The following is a 20,457-nucleotide window of genomic DNA, read 5'->3' as shown; positions in this document are numbered from 1 at the left end:
AGAACAGATTAGTTTGTCTTAGAAGTAAATTGTATATCACATTATATGTAAAGTCTAAGAGCCTTAAAATACTTTCGATGCAAATTATTCTTGTGTTTTATGTTAATATTACTGAATACTAAAAGAATGTTGTGCAAACAATACTTATTCTTCATAGGAAGAGATGTGCAAGAACACGAGGACATGCACTGAAACTGGAGGGAGGTAGACTTAGAGGAAATTTGAAGAAAAATTACTTCACAGAAAGGGTAGTTGATAAATAGAAAAGCCTCCCATCCGATGTTATTGAAGCTAAATGGTGAAACAATTTAAACACTCATGGGATAGGCATAAGAATATCCTTAAGAGAAATGTATGGAGCAAATAGGGTTGAAGTTGCCTGAAGGATACATGAAAAGCAGCAGACTACGTGGGCCAAGTGGTTCTTATCTGCCATCAAATTCTGTTTCTATGAAATATATTATTTCAATAGCCAATTTCTACATTAACTGAACTTTAGAATTTTAAAACTAATCATATTGTCTTTATCATTTAAGAATAATTTAATTAATTTAACTCTAATGTAATTTGATCTTGATTGGAGTGTAGATGGGAAAATTGATCAATTCTTTTGTCTTTAACAGCTTCTATGCCCTTTAATTCATACAATCATTGCGCTTCACATTGCAAGGAAATAAATGGGATCAAGATATCAATGTCTGGGAGAGGAAAGATTGAAAGACTGTGGACGTCCTGAGCATACTTCTCAATGTCTGTCATTTTGAGTCTAAAACATAACCAAAGAGCAAGAAAATATTGTCAGAAGTGGGATTTGAACTCACGCCTCTTTATAGAGACCAGAATTCCCATTAACCAGAAGAGTAAAATCTTGAGTCTGGAGCCTTAGACCGCTCGGCCATCCTGACAAGCACATCAGTATGTCCAAACCTGCTGCCTATTAGGGTTTATCAATTTACTATTTATATTTTTGATTGTGATTTTGACAAATAATTTGGACTTGTTGAAAAAGGGGTCATTAAATCAAGATCTTAGATTAATGCATTTCCTCTAAAAGCTGTTTCTTAAATAACATTATTTAGGAAAAATGGCTCAAGCTAAAGTGTTATCCTTCAAAATTACTGTTGCCACCCTTTACTAAGGTCTTCATCCTAGCAGAACAGATTAGTTTGTCTTAGAAGTAAATTGTATATCACGTTATATGTAAAGTCTAAGAGCCTTAAAATACTTTCAATGCTAATTATTCTTCTGTTTTATGTTTAGATTACTGAACACTAAAAGAATGTTGTGCAAACAATATTTATTCTTCAAAGGAAGAGATGTACAAGAACACGAGGACATGCACTGAAACTGGAGGGAGGTAGACTTAGAGGAAATTTGAAGAAAAATTACTTCACAGAAAGGGTAGTTGATAAATAGAAAAGCCTCCCATCCGATGTTGTTGAAGCTAAATGGTGAAACAATTTAAACATGCCTGGGATAGGCATAAGAATATTCTTAAGAGAAATGTAAGGAGCAAATAGGGTTGAAGTTGCCAAAAGTATACATGAAAAGGAGCAGACTACGTGGGCCAAGTGGTTCTTATCTGCCATCAAATTCTGTTTCTATGTAATATATTATTTCAAAAGCCAATTTCTACATTAACTGAACTTTAGAATTTTAAATCTAATCATAGTGTCTTTATCATTTAAGAATAATTTAATTAATTTAACTCTAATGTAATTTGATCTTGATTGGAATGTAGATGGGAAAATTGATCAATTCTTAGGTGTTTAACAGTTTCTATGCCCTTTTATTCATTCAATCATTGCACTTCACATGGCTTAGAAATAAATGGGATCAAGATATCAATGTCTGGGAGAGGAAAGATTGAAAGACTGTGGATGTCCAGAGCATACTTTTCAATGTCGGTCATTTTGAGTCTAAAACATAACCAAACAGCATGAAAATATTGTCAGAAGTGGGATTTGAACCCATACCTCTTTACAGAGACCAGAATTCCCATTAACTGGAAGAGGAGAATCTTGAGTCTGGCGCCTTAGACCACCTGGCCATTCTGACAAGAACATCAGTATGTTCAAACCTGCTGCCTGTTAGGGTTTCTCATTTTACTATTTATATTTTTGATTGTGATTTTGACACATAATTTGGACTTGTTGGAAAAGGGGTCATTAAATCCAGATCTTATATTAATGCATTTCCGCTAAAAGTTGTTCCTTAAATAACATTATTTAGGAAAAATGGCTCAAGCTAAAGTGTTATCCTTCAAAATCACTGTTGCCACCCTTTACTAAGGTCTTCATCCTAGCAGAACAGATTAGTTTGTCTTAGAAGTAAATTGTATATCACGTTATATGTAAAGTCTAAGAGCCTTAAAATACTTTCGATGCCAATTATTCTTGTGTTTTATGTTTAGATTACTGAATACTAAAAGAATGTTGTGCAATTGATACTTATTCTTCATAGGAAGAGATGTACAAGAACACGAGGACATGCACTGAAACTGGAGGGAGGTAGACTTAGAGGAAATTTGAAGAAAAATTACTTCACAGAAGGGTAGTTGATAAATAGAAAAGCCTCCCATCCGATGTTGTTGAAGCTAAATGGTGAAACAATTTAAACACGCTTGGGATAGGCATAAGAATATCCTTAAGAGAAATGTAAGGAGCAAATAGGGTTGAAGTTGCCTGAAGGATACATGAAAAGGAGCAGACTACGTGGGCCAAGTGGTTCTTATCTACCATCAAATTCTGTTTCTATGTAATACATTATTTCAATAGAAAATTTCTACATGAACTGAACTTTTGAATTTTAAAACTAATCATATTGTCTTTATCATTTAAGAATAATTTAATTAATTTAATCTCTAATGTATTTTGATCTTGATTGGAATGTAGATGGGAAAATCTATCTATTCTTAGGTCTTTAACAGTTTCTATGCCCTTTAATTCATTCAATCATTGCACTTCACATTGCTTAGAAATAAATGGGATCAAGATATCAATGTCTGGGAGAGGAAAGATTGAAAGACTGTGGATGTCTTGAGCATACTTCTCAATGTCGGTCATTTTGAGTCTAAAACATAACCAAACAGCAAGAAAATATTGTCAGAAGAGGGATTTGAACCCACGCCTCTTTACAGAGACCAGAATTCCCATTAACTGGAAGAGTAGAATCTTGAGTCTGGCGCCTTAGTCCGCTTGGCCATCCTGACAACCACATCAGTATGTCCAAACCTGCTGCCTGTTAGTGTTTATCATTTTACTATTTATATTTTTGATTGTGATTTTGACAAATAATTTGGACTTGTTGAAAAAGAGGTCATAAAATCAAGATCTTAGATTAATGCATTTCCTCTAAAAGCTGTTTCCTAAATAACATTATTTAGGAAAAAGGGCTCAAGCTAAAATGTTATCCTTCAAAATTACTGTTGCCACCCTTTACTAAGGTCTTCATCCTAGCAGAACAGATTAGTTTGTCTTAGAAGTAAATTGTATATCACATTATATGTAAAGTCTAAGAGCCTTAAAATACTTTCGATGCAAATTATTCTTGTGTTTTATGTTAATATTACTGAATACTAAAAGAATGTTGTGCAAACAATACTTATTCTTCATAGGAAGAGATGTGCAAGAACACGAGGACATGCACTGAAACTGGAGGGAGGTAGACTTAGAGGAAATTTGAAGAAAAATTACTTCACAGAAAGGGTAGTTGATAAATTGAAAAGCCTCCCATCCGATGTTATTGAAGCTAAATGGTGAAACAATTTAAACACTCATGGGATAGGCATAAGAATATCCTTAAGAGAAATGTATGGAGCAAATAGGGTTGAAGTTGCCTGAAGGATACATGAAAAGGAGCAGACTACGTGGGCCAAGTGGTTCTTATCTGCCATCAAATTCTGTTTCTATGAAATATATTATTTCAATAGCCAATTTCTACATTAACTGAACTTTAGAATTTTAAAACTAATCATATTGTCTTTATCATTTAAGAATAATTTAATTAATTTAACTCTAATGTAATTTGATCTTGATTGGAGTGTAGATGGGAAAATTGATCAATTCTTATGTCTTTAACAGCTTCTATGCCCTTTAATTCATACAATCATTGCGCTTCACATTGCAAGGAAATAAATGGGATCAAGATATCAATGTCTGGGAGAGGAAAGATTGAAAGACTGTGGACGTCCTGAGCATACTTCTCAATGTCGGTCATTTTGAGTCTAAAACATAACCAAACAGCAAGAAAATATTGTCAGAAGAGGGATTTGAACCCACGCCTCTTTACAGAGACCAGAATTCCCATTAACTGGAAGAGTAGAATCTTGAGTCTGGCGCCTTAGTCCGCTCGGCCATCCTGACAACCACATCAGTATGTCCAAACCTGCTGCCTGTTAGGGTTTATCATTTTACTATTTATATTTTTGATTGTGATTTTGACAAATAATTTGGACTTGTTGAAAAAGAGGTCATAAAATCAAGATCTTAGATTAATGCATTTCCTCTAAAAGCTGTTTCCTAAATAACATTATTTAGGAAAAAGGGCTCAAGCTAAAGTGTTATCCTTCAAAATTACTGTTGCCACCCTTTACTAAGGTCTTCATCCTAGCAGAACAGATTAGTTTGTCTTAGAAGTAAATTGTATATCACATTATATGTAAAGTCTAAGAGCCTTAAAATACTTTCGATGCAAATTATTCTTGTGTTTTATGTTAATATTACTGAATACTAAAAGAATGTTGTGCAAACAATACTTATTCTTCATAGGAAGAGATGTGCAAGAACACGAGGACATGCACTGAAACTGGAGGGAGGTAGACTTAGAGGAAATTTGAAGAAAAATTACTTCACAGAAAGGGTAGTTGATAAATAGAAAAGCCTCCCATCCGATGTTGTTGAAGCTAAATGGTGAAACAATTTAAACACGCTTGGGATAGGCATAAGAATATCCTTAAGAGAAATGTATGGAGCAAATAGGGTTGAAGTTGCCTGAAGGATACATGAAAAGGAGCAGACTACGTGGGCCAAGTGGTTCTTATCTGCCATCAAATTCTGTTTCTATGAAATATATTATTTCAATAGCCAATTTCTACATTAACTGAACTTTAGAATTTTAAAACTAATCATATTGTCTTCATCATTTAAGAATAATTTAATTAATTTAACTCTAATGTAATTTGATCTTGATTGGAGTGTAGATGGGAAAATTGATCAATTCTTTTGTCTTTAACAGCTTCTATGCCCTTTAATTCATACAATCATTGCGCTTCACATTGCAAGGAAATAAATGGGATCAAGATATCAATGTCTGGGAGAGGAAAGATTGAAAGACTGTGGACGTCCTGAGCATACTTCTCAATGTCTGTCATTTTGAGTCTAAAACATAACCAAAGAGCAAGAAAATATTGTCAGAAGTGGGATTTGAACTCACGCCTCTTTATAGAGACCAGAATTCCCATTAACCAGAAGAGTAAAATCTTGAGTCTGGAGCCTTAGACCGCTCGGCCATCCTGACAAGCACATCAGTATGTCCAAACCTGCTGCCTATTAGGGTTTATCATTTTACTATTTATATTTTTGATTGTGATTTTGACAAATAATTTGGACTTGTTGAAAAAGGGGTCATTAAATCAAGATCTTAGATTAATGCATTTCCTCTAAAAGCTGTTTCTTAAATAACATTATTTAGGAAAAATGGCTCAAGCTAAAGTGTTATCCTTCAAAATTACTGTTGCCACCCTTTACTAAGGTCTTCATCCTAGCAGAACAGATTAGTTTGTTTTAGAAGTAAATTGTATATCACGTTATATGTAAAGTCTAAGAGCCTTAAAATACTTTCAATGCTAATTATTCTTCTGTTTTATGTTTAGATTACTGAACACTAAAAGAATGTTGTGCAAACAATATTTATTCTTCAAAGGAAGAGATGTACAAGAACACGAGGACATGCACTGAAACTGGAGGGAGGTAGACTTAGAGGAAATTTGAAGAAAAATTACTTCACAGAAAGGGTAGTTGATAAATAGAAAAGCCTCCCATCCGATGTTGTTGAAGCTAAATGGTGAAACAATTTAAACATGCCTGGGATAGGCATAAGAATATCCTTAAGAGAAATGTAAGGAGCAAATAGGGTTGAAGTTGCCAAAAGTATACATGAAAAGGAGCAGACTACGTGGGCCAAGTGGTTCTTATCTGCCATCAAATTCTGTTTCTATGTAATATATTATTTCAAAAGCCAATTTCTACATTAACTGAACTTTAGAATTTTAAAACTAATCATAGTGTCTTTATCATTTAAGAATAATTTAATTAATTTAACTCTAATGTAATTTGATCTTGATTGGAATGTAGATGGGAAAATTGATCAATTCTTAGGTGTTTAACAGTTTCTATGCCCTTTTATTCATTCAATCATTGCACTTCACATGGCTTAGAAATAAATGGGATCAAGATATCAATGTCTGGGAGAGGAAATATTGAAAGACTGTGGATGTCCAGAGCATACTTTTCAATGTCGGTCATTTTGAGTCTAAAACATAACCAAACAGCATGAAAATATTGTCAGAAGTGGGATTTGAACCCATACCTCTTTACAGAGACCAGAATTCCCATTAACTGGAAGAGGAGAATCTTGAGTCTGGTGCCTTAGACCACCTGGCCATTCTGACAAGAACATCAGTATGTTCAAACCTGCTGCCTGTTAGGGTTTATCATTTTACTATTTATATTTTTGATTGTGATTTTGACACATAATTTGGACTTGTTGGAAAAGGGGTCATTAAATCCAGATCTTATATTAATGCATTTCCGCTAAAAGTTGTTCCTTAAATAACATTATTTAGGAAAAATGGCTCAAGCTAAAGTGTTATCCCTCAAAATCACTGTTGCCACCCTTTACTAAGGTCTTCATCCTAGCAGAACAGATTAGTTTGTCTTAGAAGTAAATTGTATATCACGTTATATGTAAAGTCTAAGAGCCTTAAAATACTTTCGATGCCAATTATTCTTGTGTTTTATGTTTAGATTACTGAATACTAAAAGAATGTTGTGCAATTGATACTTATTCTTCATAGGAAGAGATGTACAAGAACACGAGGACATGCACTGAAACTGGAGGGAGGTAGACTTAGAGGAAATTTGAAGAAAAATTACTTCACAGAAGGGTAGTTGATAAATAGAAAAGCCTCCCATCCGATGTTGTTGAAGCTAAATGGTGAAACAATTTAAACACGCTTGGGATAGGCATAAGAATATCCTTAAGAGAAATGTAAGGAGCAAATAGGGTTGAAGTTGCCTGAAGGATACATGAAAAGGAGCAGACTACGTGGGCCAAGTGGTTCTTATCTACCATCAAATTCTGTTTCTATGTAATACATTATTTCAATAGAAAATTTCTACATGAACTGAACTTTTGAATTTTAAAACTAATCATATTGTCTTTATCATTTAAGAATAATTTAATTAATTTAATCTCTAATGTATTTTGATCTTGATTGGAATGTAGATGGGAAAATCTATCTATTCTTAGGTCTTTAACAGTTTCTATGCCCTTTAATTCATTCAATCATTGCACTTCACATTGCTTAGAAATAAATGGGATCAAGATATCAATGTCTGGGAGAGGAAAGATTGAAAGACTGTGGATGTCTTGAGCATACTTCTCAATGTCGGTCATTTTGAGTCTAAAACATAACCAAACAGCAAGAAAATATTGTCAGAAGAGGGATTTGAACCCACGCCTCTTTACAGAGACCAGAATTCCCATTAACTGGAAGAGTAGAATCTTGAGTCTGGCGACTTAGTCCGCTTGGCCATCCTGACAACCACATCAGTATGTCCAAACCTGCTGCCTGTTAGTGTTTATCATTTTACTATTTATATTTTTGATTGTGATTTTGACAAATAATTTGGACTTGTTGAAAAAGAGGTCATAAAATCAAGATCTTAGATTAATGCATTTCCTCTAAAAGCTGTTTCCTAAATAACATTATTTAGGAAAAAGGGCTCAAGCTAAAGTGTTATCCTTCAAAATTACTGTTGCCACCCTTCACTAAGGTCTTCATCCTAGCAGAACAGATTAGTTTGTCTTAGAAGTAAATTGTATATCACATTATATGTAAAGTCTAAGAGCCTTAAAATACTTTCGATGCAAATTATTCTTGTGTTTTATGTTAATATTACTGAATACTAAAAGAATGTTGTGCAAACAATACTTATTCTTCATAGGAAGAGATGTGCAAGAACACGAGGACATGCACTGAAACTGGAGGGAGGTAGACTTAGAGGAAATTTGAAGAAAAATTACTTCACAGAAAGGGTAGTTGATAAATAGAAAAGCCTCCCATCCGATGTTATTGAAGCTAAATGGTGAAACAATTTAAACACTCATGGGATAGGCATAAGAATATCCTTAAGAGAAATGTATGGAGCAAATAGGGTTGAAGTTGCCTGAAGGATACATGAAAAGGAGCAGACTACGTGGGCCAAGTGGTTCTTATCTGCCATCAAATTCTGTTTCTATGAAATATATTATTTCAATAGCCAATTTCTACATTAACTGAACTTTAGAATTTTAAAACTAATCATATTGTCTTTATCATTTAAGAATAATTTAATTAATTTAACTCTAATGTAATTTGATCTTGATTGGAGTGTAGATGGGAAAATTGATCAATTCTTATGTCTTTAACAGCTTCTATGCCCTTTAATTCATACAATCATTGCGCTTCACATTGCAAGGAAATAAATGGGATCAAGATATCAATGTCTGGGAGAGGAAAGATTGAAAGACTGTGGACGTCCTGAGCATACTTCTCAATGTCGGTCATTTTGAGTCTAAAACATAACCAAACAGCAAGAAAATATTGTCAGAAGAGGGATTTGAACCCACGCCTCTTTACAGAGACCAGAATTCCCATTAACTGGAAGAGTAGAATCTTGAGTCTGGCGCCTTAGTCCGCTCGGCCATCCTGACAACCACATCAGTATGTCCAAACCTGCTGCCTGTTAGGGTTTATCATTTTACTATTTATATTTTTGATTGTGATTTTGACAAATAATTTGGACTTGTTGAAAAAGAGGTCATAAAATCAAGATCTTAGATTAATGCATTTCCTCTAAAAGCTGTTTCCTAAATAACATTATTTAGGAAAAAGGGCTCAAGCTAAAGTGTTATCCTTCAAAATTACTGTTGCCACCCTTTACTAAGGTCTTCATCCTAGCAGAACAGATTAGTTTGTCTTAGAAGTAAATTGTATATCACATTATATGTAAAGTCTAAGAGCCTTAAAATACTTTCGATGCAAATTATTCTTGTGTTTTATGTTAATATTACTGAATACTAAAAGAATGTTGTGCAAACAATACTTATTCTTCATAGGAAGAGATGTGCAAGAACACGAGGACATGCACTGAAACTGGAGGGAGGTAGACTTAGAGGAAATTTGAAGAAAAATTACTTCACAGAAAGGGTAGTTGATAAATAGAAAAGCCTCCCATCCGATGTTGTTGAAGCTAAATGGTGAAACAATTTAAACACTCATGGGATAGGCATAAGAATATCCTTAAGAAAAATGTATGGAGCAAATAGGGTTGAAGTTGCCTGAAGGATACATGAAAAGGAGCAGACTACGTGGGCCAAGTGGTTCTAATCTGCCATCAAATTCTGTTTCTATGAAATATATTATTTCAATAGCCAATTTCTACATTAACTGAACTTTAGAATTTTAAAACTAATCATATTGTCTTTATCATTTAAGAATAATTTAATTAATTTAACTCTAATGTAATTTGATCTTGATTGGAGTGTAGATGGGAAAATTGATCAATTATTTTGTCTTTAACAGCTTCTATGCCCTTTAATTCATACAATCATTGCGCTTCACATTGCAAGGAAATAAATGGGATCAAGATATCAATGTCTGGGAGAGGAAAGATTGAAAGACTGTGGACGTCCTGAGCATACTTCTCAATGTCTGTCATTTTGAGTCTAAAACATAACCAAAGAGCAAGAAAATATTGTCAGAAGTGGGATTTGAACTCACGCCTCTTTATAGAGACCAGAATTCCCATTAACCAGAAGAGTAAAATCTTGAGTCTGGCGCCTTAGACCGCTCGGCCATCCTGACAAGCACATCAGTATGTCCAAACCTGCTGCCTATTAGGGTTTATCATTTTACTATTTATATTTTTGATTGTGATTTTGACAAATAATTTGGACTTGTTGAAAAAGGGGTCATTAAATCAAGATCTTAGATTAATGCATTTCCTCTAAAAGCTGTTTCTTAAATAACATTATTTAGGAAAAATGGCTCAAGCTAAAGTGTTATCCTTCAAAATTACTGTTGCCACCCTTTACTAAGGTCTTCATCCTAGCAGAACAGATTAGTTTGTCTTAGAAGTAAATTGTATATCACGTTATATGTAAAGTCTAAGAGCCTTAAAATACTTTCAACGCTAATTATTCTTCTGTTTTATGTTTAGAATACTGAACACTAAAAGAATGTTGTGCAAACAATATTTATTCTTCAAAGGAAGAGATGTACAAGAACACGAGGACATGCACTGAAACTGGAGGGAGGTAGACTTAGAGGAAATTTGAAGAAAAATTACTTCACAGAAAGGGTAGTTGATAAAGAGAAAAGCCTCCCATCCGATGTTGTTGAAGCTAAATGGTGAAACAATTTAAACATGCCTGGGATAGGCATAAGAATATCCTTAAGAGAAATGTAAGGAGCAAATAGGGTTGAAGTTGCCAAAAGGATACATGAAAAGGAGCAGACTACGTGGGCCAAGTGGTTCTTATCTGCCATCAAATTCTGTTTCTATGTAATATATTATTTCAAAAGCCAATTTCTACATTAACTGAACTTTAGAATTTTAAAACTAATCATAGTGTCTTTATCATTGAAGAATAATTTAATTAATTTAACTCTAATGTAATTTGATCTTGATTGGAATGTAGATGGGAAAATTGATAAATTCTTAGGTCTTTAACAGTTTCTATGCCCTTTTATTCATTCAATAATTGCACTTCACATGGCTTAGAAATAAATGGGATCAAGATATCAATGTCTGGGAGAGGAAAGATTGAAAGACTGTGGATGTCCAGAGCATACTTTTCAATGTCGGTCATTTTGAGTCTAAAACATAACCAAACAGCATGAAAATATTGTCAGAAGTGGGATTTGAACCCATGCCTCTTTACAGAGACCAGAATTCCCATTAACTGGAAGAGTAGAATTTTGAGTCTGGCGCCTTAGACCACCTGGCCATTCTGACAAGAACATCAGTATGCTCAAACCTGCTGCCTGTTAGGGTTTATCATTTTACTATTTATATTTTTGATTGTGATTTTGACACATAATTTGGACTTGTTGTAAAAGGGGTCATTAAATCCAGATCTTATATTAATGCATTTCCGCTAAAAGTTGTTCCTTAAATAACATTATTTAGGAAAAATGGCTCAAGCTAAAGTGTTATCCTTCAAAATCACTGTTGCCACCCTTTACTAAGGTCTTCATCCTAGCAGAACAGATTAGTTTGTCTTAGAAGTAAATTGTATATCACGTTATATGTAAAGTCTAAGAGTCTTAAAATACTTTCGATGCCAATTATTCTTGTGTTTTATGTTTAGATTACTGAATACTAAAAGAATGTTGTGCAAACGATACTTATTCTTCATAGGAAGAGATGTACAAGAACACGAGGACATGCACTGAAACTGGAGGGAGGTAAACTTAGAGGAAATTTGAAGAAAAATTACTTCACAGAAGGGTAGTTGATAAATAGAAAAGCCTCCCATCCGATGTTGTTGAAGCTAAATGGTGAAACAATTTAAACACGCTTGGGATAGGCATAAGAATATCCTTAAGAGAAATGTAAGGAGCAAATAGGGTTGAAGTTGCCTGAAGGATACATGAAAAGGAGCAGACTACGTGGGCCAAGTGGTTCTTATCTACCATCAAATTCTGTTTCTATGTAATACATTATTTCAATAGAAAATTTCTACATGAACTGAACTTTTGAAATTTAAAACTAATCATAGTGTCTTTATCATTTAAGAATAATTTAATTAATTTAATCTCTAATGTATTTTGATCTTGATTGGAATGTAGATGGGAAAATCTATCTATTCTTAGGTCTTTAACAGTTTCTATGCCCTTTAATTCATTCAATCATTGCACTTCACATTGCTTAGAAATAAATGGGATCAAGATATCAATGTCTGGGAGAGGAAAGATTGAAAGACTGTGGATGTCCTGAGCATACTTCTCAATGTCGGTCATTTTGAGTCTAAAACATAACCAAACAGCAAGAAAATATTGTCAGAAGAGGGATTTGAACCCACGCCTCTTTACAGAGACCAGAATTCCCATTAACTGGAAGAGTAGAATCTTGAGTCTGGCGCCTTAGTCCGCTCGGCCATCCTGACAACCACATCAGTATGTCCAAACCTGCTGCCTGTTAGGGTTTATCATTTTACTATTTATATTTTTGATTGTGATTTTGACAAATAATTTGGACTTGTTGAAAAAGAGGTCATAAAATCAAGATCTTAGATTAATGCATTTCCTCTAAAAGCTGTTTCCTAAATAACATTATTTAGGAAAAAGGGCTCCAGCTAAAGTGTTATCCTTCAAAATTACTGTTGCCACCCTTTACTAAGGTCTTCATCCTAGCAGAACAGATTAGTTTGTCTTAGAAGTAAATTGTATATCACGTTATATGTAAAGTCTAAGTGCCTTAAAATACTTTCAATGCCAATTATTCTTGTGTTTTATGTTTAGATTACTGAATACTAAAAGAATGTTGTGCAAACAATACTTATTCTTCATAGGAAAAGATGTGCAAGAACACGAGGACATGCACTGAAACTGGAGGGAGGTAGACTTAGAGGAAATTTGAAGAAAAATTACTTCACAGAAAGGGTAGTTGATAAATAGAAAAGCCTCCCATCCGATGTTGTTGAAGCTAAATGGTGAAACAATTTAAACACTCATGGGATAGGCATAAGAATTTCCATAAGAGAAATGTATGGAGCAAATAGGGTTGAAGTTGCCTGAAGGATACATGAAAAGGAGCAGACTACGTGGGCCAAGTGGTTCTTATCTGCCATCAAATTCTGTTTCTATGAAATATATTATTTCAATAGCCAATTTCTACATTAACTGAACTTTAGAATTTTAAAACTAATCATATTGTCTTTATCATTTAAGAATAATTTAATTAATTTAACTCTAATGTAATTTGATCTTGATTGGAATGTAGATGGGAAAATTGATAAATTCTTAGGTGTTTAACAGTTTCTATGCCCTTTTATTCATTCAATCATTGCACTTCACATGGCTTAGAAATAAATGGGATCAAGATATCAATGTCTGGGAGAGGAAAGATTGAAAGACTGTGGATGTCCAGAGCATACTTTTCAATGTCGGTCATTTTGAGTCTAAAACATAACCAAACAGCATGAAAATATTGTCAGAAGTGGGATTTGAACCCATGCCTCTTTACAGAGACCAGAATTCCCATTAACTGGAAGAGTAGAATTTTGAGTCTGGCGCCTTAGACCACCTGGCCATTCTGACAAGAACATCAGTATGTTCAAACCTGCTGCCTGTTAGGGTTTATCATTTTACTATTTATATTTTTGATTGTGATTTTGACACATAATTTGGACTTGTTGGAAAAGGGGTCATTAAATCCAGATCTTATATTAATGCATTTCCGCTAAAAGTTGTTCCTTAAATAACATTATTTAGGAAAAATGGCTCAAGCTAAAGTGTTATCCTTCAAAATCACTGTTGCCACCCTTTACTAAGGTCTTCATCCTAGCAGAACAGATTAGTTTGTCTTAGAAGTAAATTGTATATCACGTTATATGTAAAGTCTAAGAGTCTTAAAATACTTTCGATGCCAATTATTCTTGTGTTTTATGTTTAGATTACTGAATACTAAAAGAATGTTGTGCAAACGATACTTATTCTTCATAGGAAGAGATGTACAAGAACACGAGGACATGCACTGAAACTGGAGGGAGGTAAACTTAGAGGAAATTTGAAGAAAAATTACTTCACAGAAGGGTAGTTGATAAATAGAAAAGCCTCCCATCCGATGTTGTTGAAGCTAAATGGTGAAACAATTTAAACACGCTTGGGATAGGCATAAGAATATCCTTAAGAGAAATGTAAGGAGCAAATAGGGTTGAAGTTGCCTGAAGGATACATGAAAAGGAGCAGACTACGTGGGCCAAGTGGTTCTTATCTACCATCAAATTCTGTTTCTATGTAATACATTATTTCAATAGAAAATTTCTACATGAACTGAACTTTTGAAATTTAAAACTAATCATAGTGTCTTTATCATTTAAGAATAATTTAATTAATTTAATCTCTAATGTATTTTGATCTTGATTGGAATGTAGATGGGAAAATCTATCTATTCTTAGGTCTTTAACAGTTTCTATGCCCTTTAATTCATTCAATCATTGCACTTCACATTGCTTAGAAATAAATGGGATCAAGATATCAATGTCTGGGAGAGGAAAGATTGAAAGACTGTGGATGTCCTGAGCATACTTCTCAATGTCGGTCATTTTGAGTCTAAAACATAACCAAACAGCAAGAAAATATTGTCAGAAGAGGGATTTGAACCCACGCCTCTTTACAGAGACCAGAATTCCCATTAACTGGAAGAGTAGAATCTTGAGTCTGGCGCCTTAGTCCGCTCGGCCATCCTGACAACCACATCAGTATGTCCAAACCTGCTGCCTGTTAGGGTTTATCATTTTACTATTTATATTTTTGATTGTGATTTTGACAAATAATTTGGACTTGTTGAAAAAGAGGTCATAAAATCAAGATCTTAGATTAATGCATTTCCTCTAAAAGCTGTTTCCTAAATAACATTATTTAGGAAAAAGGGCTCAAGCTAAAGTGTTATCCTTCAAAATTACTGTTGCCACCCTTTACTAAGGTCTTCATCCTAGCAGAACAGATTAGTTTGTCTTAGAAGTAAATTGTATATCACGTTATATGTAAAGTCTAAGTGCCTTAAAATACTTTCAATGCCAATTATTCTTGTGTTTTATGTTTAGATTACTGAATACTAAAAGAATGTTGTGCAAACAATACTTATTCTTCATAGGAAGAGATGTGCAAGAACACGAGGACATGCACTGAAACTGGAGGGAGGTAGACTTAGAGGAAATTTGAAGAAAAATTACTTCACAGAAAGGGTAGTTGATAAATAGAAAAGCCTCCCATCCGATGTTGTTGAAGCTAAATGGTGAAACAATTTAAACACTCATGGGATAGGCATAAGAATATCCATAAGAGAAATGTATGGAGGAAATAGGGTTGAAGTTGCCTGAAGGATACATGAAAAGGAGCAGACTACGTGGGCCAAGTGGTTCTTATCTGCCATCAAATTCTGTTTCTATGAAATATATTATTTCAATAGCCAATTTCTACATTAACTGAACTTTAGAATTTTAAAACTAATCATATTGTCTTTATCATTTAAGAATAATTTAATTAATTTAACTCTAATGTAATTTGATCTTGATTGGAGTGTAGATGGGAAAATTGATCAATTCTTATGTCTTTAACAGCTTCTATGCCCTTTAATTCATACAATCATTGTGCTTCACATTGAATGGAAATAAATGGGATCAAGATATCAATGTCTGGGAGAGGAAAGATTGAAAGACTGTGGACGTCCTGAGCATACTTCTCAATGTCTGTCATTTTGAGTCTAAAACATAACCAAAGAGCATGAAAATATTGTCAGAAGTGGGATTTGAACTCACGCCTCTTTATAGAGACCAGAATTCCCATTAACCAGAATAGTAAAATCTTGAGTCTGGCGCCTTAGACCGCTCGGCCATCCTGACAAGCACATCAGTATGTCCAAACCTGCTGCCTATTAGGGTTTATCATTTTACTATTTATATATTTGATTGTGATTTTGACAAATAATTTGGACTTGTTGAAAAAGGGGTCATTAAATCAAGATCTTAGATTAATGCATTTCCTCTAAAAGCTGTTTCTTAAATAACATTATTTAGGAAAAATGGCTCAAGCTAAAGTGTTATCCTTCAAAATTACTGTTGCCACCCTTTACTAAGGTCTTCATCCTAGCAGAACAGATTAGTTTGTCTTAGAAGTAAATTGTATATCACGTTATATGTAAAGTCTAAGAGCCTTAAAATACTTTCAATGCTAATTATTCTTCTGTTTTATGTTTAGATTACTGAACACTAAAAGAATGTTGTGCAAACAATATTTATTCTTCAAAGGAAGAGATGTACAAGAACACGAGGACATGCACTGAAACTGGAGGGAGGTAGACTTAGAGGAAATTTGAAGAAAAATTACTTCACAGAAAGGGTAGTTGATAAATAGAAAAGCCTCCCATCCGATGTTGTTGAAGCTAAATGGTGAAACAATTTAAACATGCTTGGGATAGGCATAAGAATATCCTTAAGAGAAATGTAAGGAGCAAATAGGGTTGAAGTTGCCAAAAGGATACATGAAAAGGAGCAGACTACGAGGGCCAAGTGGTTCTTATCTGCCATCAAATTCTGTTTCTATGTAATATATTATTTCAAAAGCCAATTTCTACATTAACTGAACTTTAGAATTTTAAAACTAATCATAGTGTCTTTATCATTTAAGAATAATTTAATTAATTTAACTCTAATGTAATTTGATCTTGATTGGAATGTAGATGGGAAAATTGATCAATTCTTAGGTGTTTAACAGTTTCTATGCCCTTTTATTCATTCAATCATTGCACTTCACATGGCTTAGAAATAAATGGGATCAAGATATCAATGTCTGGGAGAGGAAAGATTGAAAGACTGTGGATGTCCAGAGCATACTTTTCAATGTCGGTCATTTTGAGTCTAAAACATAACCAAACAGCATGAAAATATTGTCAGAAGTGGGATTTGAACCCATGCCTCTTTACAGAGACCAGAATTCCCATTAACTGGAAGAGTAGAATCTTGAGTCTGGCGCCTTAGACCACCTGGCCATTCTGACAAGAACATCAGTATGTTCAAACCTGCTGCCTGTTAGTGTTTATCATTTTACTATTTATATTTTTGATTGTGATTTTGACACATAATTTGGACTTGTTGGAAAAGGGGTCATTAAATCCAGATCTTATATTAATGCATTTCCGCTAAAAGTTGTTCCTTAAATAACATTATTTAGGAAAAATGGCTCAAGCTAAAGTGTTATCCTTCAAAATCACTGTTGCCACCCTTTACTAAGGTCTTCATCCTAGCTGAACAGATTAGTTTGTCTTAGAAGTAAATTGTATATCACGTTATATGTAAAGTCTAAGAGCCTTAAAATACTTTCGATGCAAATTATTCTTGTGTTTTATGTTAATATTACTGAATACTAAAAGAATGTTGTGCAAACGATACTTATTCTTCATAGGAAGAGATGTACAAGAACACGAGGACATGCACTGAAACTGGAGGGAGGTAGACTTAGAGGAAATTTGAAGAAAAATTACTTCACAGAAGGGTAGTTGATAAATAGAAAAGCCTCCCATCCGATGTTGTTGAAGCTAAATGGTGAAACAATTTAAACACGCTTGGGATAGGCATAAGAATATCCTTAAGAGAAATGTAAGGAGCAAATAGGGTTGAAGTTGCCTGAAGGATACATGAAAAGGAGCAGACTACGTGGGCCAAGTGGTTCTTATCTACCATCAAATTCTGTTTCTATGTAATACATTATTTTAATAGAAAATTTCTACATGAACTGAACTTTTGAATTTTAAAACTAATCATAGTGTCTTTATCATTTAAGAATAATTTAATTAATTTAATCTCTAATGTATTTTGATCTTGATTGGAATGTAGATGGGAAAATCTATCTATTCTTAGGTCTTTAACAGTTTCTATGCCCTTTAATTCATTCAATCATTGCACTTCACATTGCTTAGAAATAAATGGGATCAAGATATCAATGTCTGGGAGAGGAAAGATTGAAAGACTGTGGATGTCCTGAGCATACTTCTCAATGTCCGTCATTTTGAGTCTAAAACATAACCAAACAGCAAGAAAATATTGTCAGAAGAGGGATTTGAACCCACGCCTCTTTACAGAGACCAGAATTCCCATTAACTGGAAGAGTAGAATCTTGAGTCTGGCGCCTTAGTCCGCTCGGCCATCCTGATAACCACATCAGTATGTCCAAACCTGCTGCCTGTTAGGGTTTATCATTTTACTATTTATATTTTTGATTGTGATTTTGACAAATAATTTGGACTTGTTGAAAAAGAGGTCATAAAATCAAGATCTTAGATTAATGCATTTCCTCTAAAAGCTGTTTCCTAAATAACATTATTTAGGAAAAAGGGCTCAAGCTAAAGTGTTATCCTTCAAAATTACTGTTGCCACCCTTTACTAAGGTCTTCATCCTAGCAGAACAGATTAGTTTGTCTTAGAAGTAAATTGTATATCACATTATATGTAAAGTCTAAGAGCCTTAAAATACTTTCGATGCAAATTATTCTTGTGTTTTATGTTAATATTACTGAATACTAAAAGAATGTTGTGCAAACAATACTTATTCTTCATAGGAAGAGATGTGCAAGAACACGAGGACATGCACTGAAACTGGAGGGAGGTAGACTTAGAGGAAATTTGAAGAAAAATTACTTCACAGAAAGGGTAGTTGATAAATAGAAACGCCTCCCATCCGATGTTATTGAAGCTAAATGGTGAAACAATTTAAACACTCATGGGAAAGGCATAAGAATATCCTTAAGAGAAATGTATGGAGCAAATAGGGTTGAAGTTGCCTGAAGGATACATGAAAAGGAGCAGACTACGTGGGCCAAGTGGTTCTTATCTGCCATCAAATTCTGTTTCTATGAAATATATTATTTCAATAACCAATTTCTACATTAACTGAACTTTAGAATTTTAAAACTAATCATATTGTCTTTATCATTTAAGAATAATTTAATTAATTTAACTCTAATGTAATTTGATCTTGATTGGAGTGTAGATGGGAAAATTGATCAATTCTTATGTCTTTAACAGCTTCTATGCCCTTTAATTCATACAATCATTGCGCTTCACATTGCAAGGAAATAAATGGGATCAAGATATCAATGTCTGGGAGAGGAAAGATTGAAAGACTGTGGACGTCCTAAGCATACTTCTCAATGTCTGTCATTTTGAGTCTAAAACATAAGCAAAGAGCAAGAAAATATTGTCAGAAGTGGGATTTGAACTCACGCCTCTTTATAGAGACCAGAATTCCCATTAACCAGAAGAGTAAAATCTTGAGTCTGGCGCCTTAGACCGCTCGGCCATCCTGACAAGCACATCAGTATGTCCAATCCTGCTGCCTATTAGGGTTTATTATTTTACTATTTATATTTTTGATTGTGATTTTGACAAATAATTTGGACTTGTTGAAAAAGGGGTCATTAAATCAAGATCTTAGATTAATGCATTTCCTCTAAAAGCTGTTTCTTAAGTAACATTATTTAGGAAAAATGGCTCAAGCTAAAGTGTTATCCTTCAAAATTACTGTTGCCACCCTTTACTAAGGTCTTCATCCTAGCAGAACAGATTAGTTTGTCTTAGAAGTAAATTGTATATCACGTTATATGTAAAGTCTAAGAGCCTTAAAATACTTTCAATGCTAATTATTCTTCTGTTTTATGTTTAGATTACTGAACACTAAAAGAATGTTGTGCAAACAATATTTATTCTTCAAAGGAAGAGATGTACAAGAACACGAGGACATGCACTGAAACTGGAGGGAGGTAGACTTAGAGGAAATTTGAAGAAAAATTACTTCACAGAAAGGGTAGTTGATAAATAGAAAAGCCTCCCATCCGATGTTGTTGAAGCTAGATGGTGAAACAATTTAAACATGCTTGGGATAGGCATAAGAATATCCTTAAGAGAAATGTTAGGAGCAAATAGGGTTGAAGTTGCCAAAAGGATACATGAAAAGGAGCAGACTACATGGGCCAAGTGGTTCTTATCTGCCATCAAAATCTGTTTCTATGTAATATATTATTTCAAAAGCCAATTTCTACATTAACTGAACTTTAGAATTTTAAAACTAATCATAGTGTCTTTATCATTTAAGAATAATTTAATTAATTTAACTCTAATGTAATTTGATCTTGATTGGAATGTAGATGGGAAAATTGATCAATTCTTAGGTGTTTAACAGTTTCTATGCCCTTTTATTCATTCAATCATTGCACTTCACATGGCTTAGAAATAAATGGGATCAAGATATCAATGTCTGGGAGAGGAAAGATTGAAAGACTGTGGATGTCCAGAGCATACTTTTCAATGTCGGTCATTTTGAGTCTAAAACATAACCAAACAGCATGAAAATATTGTCAGAAGTGGGATTTGAACCCATGCCTCTTTACAGAGACCAGAATTCCCATTAACTGG

At 33.9% G+C, this 20,457-nt stretch overlaps 5 non-coding genes across 5 annotated transcripts; all 5 read right to left on the bottom strand.

Moving 5' to 3' along the window:
* Window positions 1–796: 796 nt before the first annotated feature.
* Window positions 797–905, bottom strand: TRNAL-CAA (transfer RNA leucine (anticodon CAA)). The gene is made up of 2 exons: window positions 868–905; window positions 797–842 (listed from the first exon to the last, which is right to left on the bottom strand). It is a non-coding gene; the product is annotated as a tRNA-Leu (tRNA).
* Window positions 906–5,408: 4,503 nt separating this feature from the next.
* TRNAL-CAA (transfer RNA leucine (anticodon CAA)) lies at window positions 5,409–5,517 on the bottom strand. The gene is made up of 2 exons: window positions 5,480–5,517; window positions 5,409–5,454 (listed from the first exon to the last, which is right to left on the bottom strand). It is a non-coding gene; the product is annotated as a tRNA-Leu (tRNA).
* A 4,503-nt stretch (window positions 5,518–10,020) lies between these two features.
* Window positions 10,021–10,129, bottom strand: TRNAL-CAA (transfer RNA leucine (anticodon CAA)). The gene is made up of 2 exons: window positions 10,092–10,129; window positions 10,021–10,066 (listed from the first exon to the last, which is right to left on the bottom strand). It is a non-coding gene; the product is annotated as a tRNA-Leu (tRNA).
* Window positions 10,130–15,785: 5,656 nt separating this feature from the next.
* TRNAL-CAA (transfer RNA leucine (anticodon CAA)) lies at window positions 15,786–15,894 on the bottom strand. The gene is made up of 2 exons: window positions 15,857–15,894; window positions 15,786–15,831 (listed from the first exon to the last, which is right to left on the bottom strand). It is a non-coding gene; the product is annotated as a tRNA-Leu (tRNA).
* A 3,350-nt stretch (window positions 15,895–19,244) lies between these two features.
* TRNAL-CAA (transfer RNA leucine (anticodon CAA)) lies at window positions 19,245–19,353 on the bottom strand. The gene is made up of 2 exons: window positions 19,316–19,353; window positions 19,245–19,290 (listed from the first exon to the last, which is right to left on the bottom strand). It is a non-coding gene; the product is annotated as a tRNA-Leu (tRNA).
* Between the last annotated feature and the right edge of the window lie 1,104 nt (window positions 19,354–20,457).

Source organism: Taudactylus pleione, unplaced genomic scaffold (assembly GCF_031769625.1).
Source record: "Taudactylus pleione unplaced genomic scaffold, aTauple2 ptg000612l, whole genome shotgun sequence".
Lineage (NCBI taxonomy): Eukaryota > Metazoa > Chordata > Amphibia > Anura > Myobatrachidae > Taudactylus > Taudactylus pleione.
Note: the sequence above shows the minus strand (reverse complement) of the source record. Positions and strands in the feature narration are given on the sequence as shown.